Source organism: Dicentrarchus labrax, unplaced genomic scaffold, assembly GCF_905237075.1.
Source record: "Dicentrarchus labrax unplaced genomic scaffold, dlabrax2021, whole genome shotgun sequence".
Classification (NCBI taxonomy): domain Eukaryota; kingdom Metazoa; phylum Chordata; class Actinopteri; family Moronidae; genus Dicentrarchus; species Dicentrarchus labrax.
In genome coordinates this window covers 9,351,371-9,359,793 of record NW_026136706.1, presented here as the reverse complement: position 1 = coordinate 9,359,793, position 8,423 = coordinate 9,351,371, and the positions used below count along the sequence as shown (strand labels likewise).

Genomic DNA, 8,423 nt, shown 5'->3' with positions numbered 1-8,423 from the left:
ACGTGAGGTGTGAGATGAAAGAGACAGCCGCTGGATACCAAGCTAATGAATGGCCACGCTTCCCATCCCTGATTGAGATTTAAGAGGTGTGGGTAGGTAGAGCTGAAGGGGGTAAGCAGCAGTGGTGAGTCTGCTGACCTTTCAGAAAGCCCTTGACCTCAACAGCCTCCGCACGGAGCCCATTAACCGCAGAAATATGACAGCTTTCGATTAGATCCACTGTAATTACCTTAGACCCTAATGCAATTTGTGGGCTGCTGTGTGTAGAAACTAAAAAACAGCAACCACAATATAAAAAAATCTGATGTCAGAGTGGGAATCTGTTAGCAGAGCATGAATGTACGCAGTCTGTTTCTGTGGCTTTGATAGTTCAGTTTAGTGTCCTCTGCTTTTTTCTTGGTGGGCAGCCATCCTGTGTCTCTAACTCATAGTGACAGATCCACTTCATGGTTCTTCTTTTCACAAGCTGTGGCAGCAGGCCAACACACGCGCATGAACACACACACACACACACACACACACACACACACACACACACACACACACACACACACACACACACACACACATATCTCCTCAGCAACATCTAAATAGGTAATTATCTGACTTGTAAGAGAGGGGAGGTGGCAGCCAGTGTGCTCCACGTGATCAGCCTAAAACTAAAGCCTCTACTCAGCAAAAGAATATTAATTGCCTTTTCTGAGTCGACAGGCAGAAAGGGAAGGAGAGAGAGAGTTGCCTATCAACAAGCAGTAGCGACCAACTTCCCAGCAAGGTTACTGAATAGCGTCATTGTTGTCGTCTCCTTGTTGGAGGCAACAGCACGCCAATAATGTTGGCGGTTATGTCTGTCTTCAACATTGGTTTTGTGTCTGTCGTACCTGTAAAGACATGGGGTATTTGTTCAGCTCTGAATGGGAGAGAGAAAGAGAGCCGAGGGAGGGAGAGAGAACATCAGGAGAGAAAGAGAGACAGAGCAGCAGGATTTTGGAGGTGAAGTAACATTGGAGAGGAAGTAATCCATTATACTGCAGGTTTTTTATCATGCCTTTGTGAAGGGTCAGAAATCGTTTTTTTCTGATCAGTGGGGGAAATCAAATACAACAGTGATCTAGAAATATCCTCCTGCAGAGCTCCCAGGTTCTTGCAATTGGGACTATTAGCAATGTGCCGCAGGAACATATTTTTACTTTCCTTTTCTTTGCCTGGGCTCATTGATATGCACCGTGGTTCTGCACTCATAATTGCCTGCTGAGCTCCAGATCAATTGTGTAACTTGCTATCAAACATCAGTGATGATGTCATATGTGTGCAGTCTTATCAGACTTAAGTAAAAAAAAAAAAAAGAAAAAGAAAGGAAAGGAAAGAAAAGCTACAATAGGCAAGAAAGAGTGCCTTGTTCCTTCTTTGAGTAATTTACCTAATTACCTACCTGGGCAGTTTGAAGTTGTCATGGCTATACAAACATTAGAGTCACAATAGCTCTAGTGACAGAAACAATGCATGGCCAGAGCGTTTTTTCTTACAAACACAACTGAAGCTAGACAGGTCCCAATATACTATCAGGTTGGAGTTTGCTTTAGGTCATTTATAGCTCCATGTTTGGTTTGAGTTTGGTTATTTTTGAATGTAATGGACGGAGACAGAGATAGCTTTATATTATTTTGACAAGCAAACAGACAGTAATTAATGAATTAAAGCAAGCAATTGCTAAAGGGAGACTTCCCAAGATCTCTGGTGATCAGGGGACCTTCTTCACTGTGAGAACGTTATGACCTTAATGTGTGACCCATGAATGTAGTTGTTCTTACAGTAGTTTTATTCTAAATTATGACTTTTTCAATGGTTTGGTACCATAGTAGTCCACAGAGTATTTATCCATACCTTTTTAAAGTTCCGCTCCACTCAAAAATGTGTTTATCTTCTAGTTCCTAGAGTTGGATGTTTGAGCTTCACTGTGCAGAATGATGCATGTGCAGAGATTGACACAAGAAGGATGTTTTCACTTTAATCTGCCGAAAGTGGAAAGTTTCTCTGTGCTCAGTGAAAATCTGATTTGAACAGTTTTGAAGTCAATCCTGGTACAGTATGCAACTTTGCAAAAGTGGGATGTGGAAACATGAGGCCTCCAGCACACATACGCTGAGAATGGACATTACAGTGAAGATGGAGGCATCTTCTGTCGAGCAGTTAAACCTTAGACATGAAATAAATTGCATATTCATAGATTCAGAAAGTTTTACTTGAGGTAGAAGGAGTAGTTGCCTTTTTAGGGATTTTAATGTGAAAATTATACTTTCAGATACACATTATTGTTCCAAGCAGACTATTTGTATATAAATATATGTTTTAATAAATGTCTGGATAGGATCTTTAATCCTGATTAGCAGTACATGTCAGTACAAATAACACAGTTTTGTTAACCCCCAGTATTGGTGAGAAGGCAAAATTACATATGGTTTGGTACCAGTGTAACTTCAAATCTATTAACTACTAAGTCTATTAGCTTTCAAACTGATGATTCAACCTATGGTTTAATGTTCATCATCAGTGCCTGAACACCAGAATGACATGGTTGCTGTATACAGAGCCAAAGTATGTCAGTCAATTTATGACCTTTCTTAAAAGATAGAACATGATACTGTGGTTTTCTGTCCATATTCATAACTAAAGGTGTACTGGACTGGTCAGTACAGTTTGACTATGACTATATGGTGTTAGTTTTCAACAACTAGAGCACCCATGAGTCTCATCCATAAAGGCTAAATAAATGTAAACTTCATCAGAGCTGTCGTTGTTCGATGCTGACAAAACAAAGAAGTAGCATAGCCTGGTCAGGAAGATAACAGCAACATACTGGATGAAAGTCTTCACACAATGCATGCACCTCTTAACTTCACAGTCACTACTCTGAATTGCACTCTTGAGCCAGAGTAGTTCTACTGTATGTAAGCAAGATTTTAAATCATGTTGGGTGGCCAATTGTTATTCTTTTTTGTCTAAAAATCTTTTTCATAGAGGTCTTGACTTGTCATAGGAAAACATTAGGAATGGCTCTGTTCTATTGAAGTGTCTGAGTAAGTCACGACAGTGAGCCAGCAGACCCTTTTCACAGCAGTCATTTTGACATTAACTAGGGGAGTAGGTGTTACCATGATACTAAAAGGTTCTGTTCCATTAAGGGCAAACAGAGTCAGGGTGCTTCTATTGTGCATGTTGTTGTTGTGCATGCTCACTGGAAAGACCCTACACTAAATGGAACAGAACCATATAGTGTCATAGGTAACACCTGTGTTTACCCTTCTCTTTCATGTAAAAATCACGGCTGTGAAAAAGTTCTATACCAAACACTGAAACTGAAGCAGCAAAATGGAATTCAGCCATTATTCCTTTTACATATTTACACCTGTGCTTTTCCTAATGTGTTTCCTGTTAAAAAAGATATTGCACACCCTCACAGGTATTATTACTTTCTCAGGCTAATTAGACCTCTGCTCAGGTTGAAGCTGGGCGGAGCTATTCTTGGGTTTCTACTACAGTTATCAGACTCCATGAACCGAAAATAATGATAAATGTTAAAGTCAGCTCGCCCTAACAGGTGCAAAATGAGTAATATGCGGGTGAGAGAGATGTCAATCAAGCATAGTCTGTACACACCCACACAGTTCTGAGAAGTCTAAGCAATCAAAAGAAGATAAAATGTGGGCCCTTTCAGTGTTATAGGTTAAACTTTAACATGGATGTACTAGCTGAAGCTGCCCAAGAAATATCCATACTCAGTTTGGAAAAACTGTCGTTGATGGCTAAAAGAAGACCGTTTTTCCAATGTTGTTTTAATGTTTATGGTTACTGACTATTTGAATAAAATAACGTGAACTCTTTTAGATACACACATTGGGCCCCTAAAAGTCTAAATGCAGAGTCTGATATTAGACCTTTTCTGTGAATTACGGCCAGATGGATTGTCACAAAATAAATATTATCTTACAGGGGGAAATTGATGTGGTTCATAGAATATGTTTTGTGATCCAGCACCCATCCAAGGTGGACTTACTAGGCAGCTGGACTTTAGAGAGATTCGAAAATCCATCTTGCCATTTGTTCAGACCAGTCAGAGTCCTATGAAGAACTACTGACAGCTATGACGTAAGCTACAGGCGTGGTCCAATAACAACAATGGCGGTTGCTAAAGGGGTTAGCGTAGATGCCGTAAGGAAGCTAACATTATAACTTTCTTTTAACCATCGGTTGATAAATCCGTTAGGTTAGCTAAATAAGCTTATATTGAGGTGGTTCTTTGGCTCTCTGAGTTTAGCTCAAACAATGAGATTGTTTCTAACTCTTGAGCAGTTCCGCCTCCTAGAGATGTTTGTATAACTAAAACTACAATCTGCAGTTGGATTGCATAGCCAGGATGCATCTACAGACAGGCACCATCTGTTTCTTGAAATCCATGCCAAGCTTGAAAAGCCAGTCAAAAAGAATCCTTTAGATAAAGAAAATGATCTTCATGTTGCATCAGCAGTGGTATACACAGCTGATCGTTTATAGACACTCTAGCTGACCACTTGTACTGTCAACCAGCTTGGCCGTCAAGACCCTCCCTAGCTGTCTTCGCTTTGTCGCTTCCCTTTCTGCTCTTTCTGTTGTTTATCTTGCATGAGTTGTGTTGATGGCCTTTATGGAAGCTGACAGTTTGTGGTTGTGGCTTGCCGCCTCGTCTAATGGCCTAGTACCATATGATTGATGGATAGTTGGAGAAAAAGTCGACCATGTCTGGAGTTTCCTCTCCCCACCCTATCTCTTTCTCTTCATGTTCACCCTTTATGCAGCATTAACTCGACTCTCTGAACAAGGTTGATGGATCTGTACATTTGGAATTTTTGCAGACATCAATGTTTCAGGAGGTGTTTTCACAGCACAGTGCATTATCATTATGCACAGATCAGATGAGCTCTCATTGTGCAGACATGCTGCAAGTTCATATTATGACCTGAGGAAGAGAATATATTATACATATATTGGACAAGTATGGCTTGTCAAATATATGTAGTATACTATAGTATGGCTTGTCCAAAGCCAGCACCATTCACATGTGTCTTCTCATCTTTATGTTTCCCTTTTCTCTAGACTGAGGCCAGACAAATCAGTCTCGACAAGTGCAGTTGAGACTAAACAACTGCATCTGAGAAAATGCTTGTCATGCTGTGGTGAAGCTGTGTACACTAGCCAACAGGGGAAAGACAAAGAGGAAGATGTGAGATCAAAGGACTTTTTGTCATTCTATAACATTCTCCCATCTGTAGAGAGCAGTTCAGTAGTATCATAACACAAACTGTCCCCCAAACAGTAATGTCAATTTAATATCATTAAATCCCAGAGCAAATGAAAGGAAATCACAATGCCATTCCTTCATTAAAAATATAAGATAGCTGTAAGGTTAGGGCTTCCTCCACACAAAGGACACATTGAGCATCATGCTTTTAATTCCACATTCCAGCTCCAAGATTGGACCATTGGTACATTACAATGACCCACAATATTGCAGTCCTTTAGTTAGCAGAGGCACATGCACACACATCTTTCATATATGTTGAGTTTAGCTTCATTCACTAACACAATACTACAATTTTGCTGTCAGTAATGTGTTCTATTGATAAATCTTACCTGACTTACACTGACAAATCACCAATCAATACTGATGTTATGTTGGTTGCCCTAAGCTGTTTGTGGCATTATGGACTTTGAGTTTATGAAATAGCTGCAGGAACGACACCCCGACACAGTTTTGTATGTTTGATGTACCTGAGAACCTGATAGAGAACTACAGAAGGTAACAATCTGACTTTAGTGTGATTATCTTACTTACATTCCCCCCAGATCCTGAATTAACTGATGGCAATGACGACCGTAGCAACACTCGGTCTGTCAAGGAACACAGTTAACAACAGTTACCTACACTCACACTTACACACTCACACACACACACACACCAACCCAGTCTCCTGTTTTATAGAATGTACATCTTACTTCCCGTCAACTCTACAGCAACGTTACCTTTCCCTCCAAAAGTGATCACCTTTTTGTAGAAAACTAGTGGTAACCAGCTAGGCTAACTGACTGCCTAGACAATGAGGTAATTATTAAGATGATCAAAAATGCTAAGACACTAAAGGTGATCACTAAGGTTGAACGCAAAGATAATATTACTGTAGAGTTGACTGTAAACATGACAGAAAACTCTTCAGATGCAACGTCAGCACTCATATAAGATGGTTCCAGATAATTATTGCTCTTTTTGTTAATTGATTGTTAATAAATTATTTGGGCCTATCAATATATTGACAACACGTCTCAGCACTTGTTGAAATTAGCGGAATGTCAGAAAATTACATTATTTTTATGTGGTATATTGCACAACCATGGTTTTTACTGTGGTGAAAAACACAGAGTAAGCAAGTTGGCAGAGTTGCAAATAGACTTTCACACTGTGTGGAAATGGTAGGGAACTGATGTCTGGAATTGTGCTGTTAAGGAGTAAACACTGACTTCTGTAGTCCTTCAAGGTCAGTGGACAGTTGGATTTTGGATCTGATGTCACTCACCTGGGCAGGGTCACAAAGGTGGACTGCTGGCACCACAGTCACACCATTCTGTCTCCTGAACAACAGCACAGAGACAGCATGGTGGCCATTATATACTGTACAGGTTAGCACCACAACATACAAACACAGACAGTGTGTGTTTGTGACTGAAGTGTGTGTGCATGTGTGATGATGGTCTTATGAAGTCCTCCTCTCTGGTAGACCTGGCTTCTTCCCTGCATAATAAAGCAACAATGTGTATAAAAATACAGCTGCCTGTAAAGGTCATGACAAAGGCACAAATGGACCTGATGAATTCCACATCTCAGTGACATAACAAACCAACTACAGTAGGTCAAACTACAGCTAAGTACATGTGAAGAGCTTATTTTAATTAATTTTAATTAAATTTAGGAAAAAATATACAAAACACAATCTGTTGAAGTGGCAACAGATGTTTCAGGCAGATATCACAAAACATCAGCTCATATAACAAATTAAAATAAGGGATAAATATGTTTTGTTTATGTTTGTTTTTTTCTTACTTCTCACTGAGCCATTAAAAATAAACAGGGATAATATGAAGAGGTTGTCAAATTCAATTAAACAATTCAATTGTTACTAGTATTTTGTAGTTATGCAACCAGAGGTTAAAGTAATGGAGACAGGAAATGGGAGGAAGGTGTTCTGCTGTTGGTGTAAACAGTATGGTGTAAAAGTAATGATGTATTGTGTGAGGAAACTATAACTGTGGTCAGCTGTGGGATTTTTCTCCTGCTCTGTGTTTTTCTGTGCGGTTTTATCTCTTGCAGGTCCTGGTGTTTTGCATCCTGAACTCCAGGCACCTGCGGCCTTTCATGTGACACCTGTAGCTTCTTCCCACACTGGCAGCGGCTTCCTGGAGCAGCGGGGACAAACTCTTAAACTGATCTAGGGTGGTTGTCAGGAACCAACAGCGACGGTTTGATAGACAGAGGAGAAATTATCAGCATGAGGTGAAACAACAATAATCAGCTGCATCACTCTCTGGCTGTGATCTGGAAACTTTGGTGCCTGGACAGAGAGGGCCCTTTTGAACAAAGAGAGGGCCTGGAGTTTATGGCGAAGACAGAGAAGTGACATCTCACAATGTCTGTGAAGAAAAAGTGCTACTTAAGTTTGGACAGTGACTGTGTGTGTGTTTTAATGTGTGTGTATGTGTTTGGCTGATGTACCTGATAAGTTCAGCCTCAGGCACTGAACTCCACATCTCCTCTTGGCAGCTCACATGTCTGATGAAGTCCATCACTGTGAGCGGGCTCAGGAGGCTAGGGTTTATATAACAGATTGCTTCTGCTTTTGGAAACCTGACACACAAACACAACACATCAAAACGCACATCACCATCAGACACTCAAACGGGAGCTCATTTTGTATTATTCGTTAGCAATAATAATAAAAAACTAAACTAACCCATTAGAATCCGAAGGAGCAACATTTTTAAAACAAATTCTAAAATCTTTTCTTTTTAAGGAAGATGCTTCTATATGGAATTTGTAGAGAAAAATGACTTGATGTGTTTTGGTACTATAGAAAGAGAGAAACACATAGACACATAGTCAATAAACATGACAGTGAGTCATATGAGTGTGGCTCATATATTCTAGTGTACTGACCATGGGCAGTCACCTATGTTGCATATTTGTGCCAATTGCAGTACTGCAACAACAAACCATTGGCATTTTTGCCCCATACCCCCTGTGATTTTGGAAATTATTATTTATTTATGGTTTATTTAATAAGGACAGATACAGTAAACAAAGACAGCTATTTGATGCAAATCGTTGTGTTTAAAGTGGA

The 8,423-nt window shown here is 40.0% G+C and overlaps 1 long non-coding RNA gene across 1 annotated transcript; it reads left to right on the top strand.

Annotated features, from left to right (window-relative positions):
- Positions 1-849: 849 nt before the first annotated feature.
- LOC127365957 (uncharacterized) lies at positions 850-8,035 on the top strand. Its single transcript, XR_007885270.1, has 2 exons — positions 850-993; positions 5,131-8,035. It is a non-coding gene; the product is annotated as an uncharacterized LOC127365957 (long non-coding RNA).
- Positions 8,036-8,423: the final 388 nt, after the last annotated feature.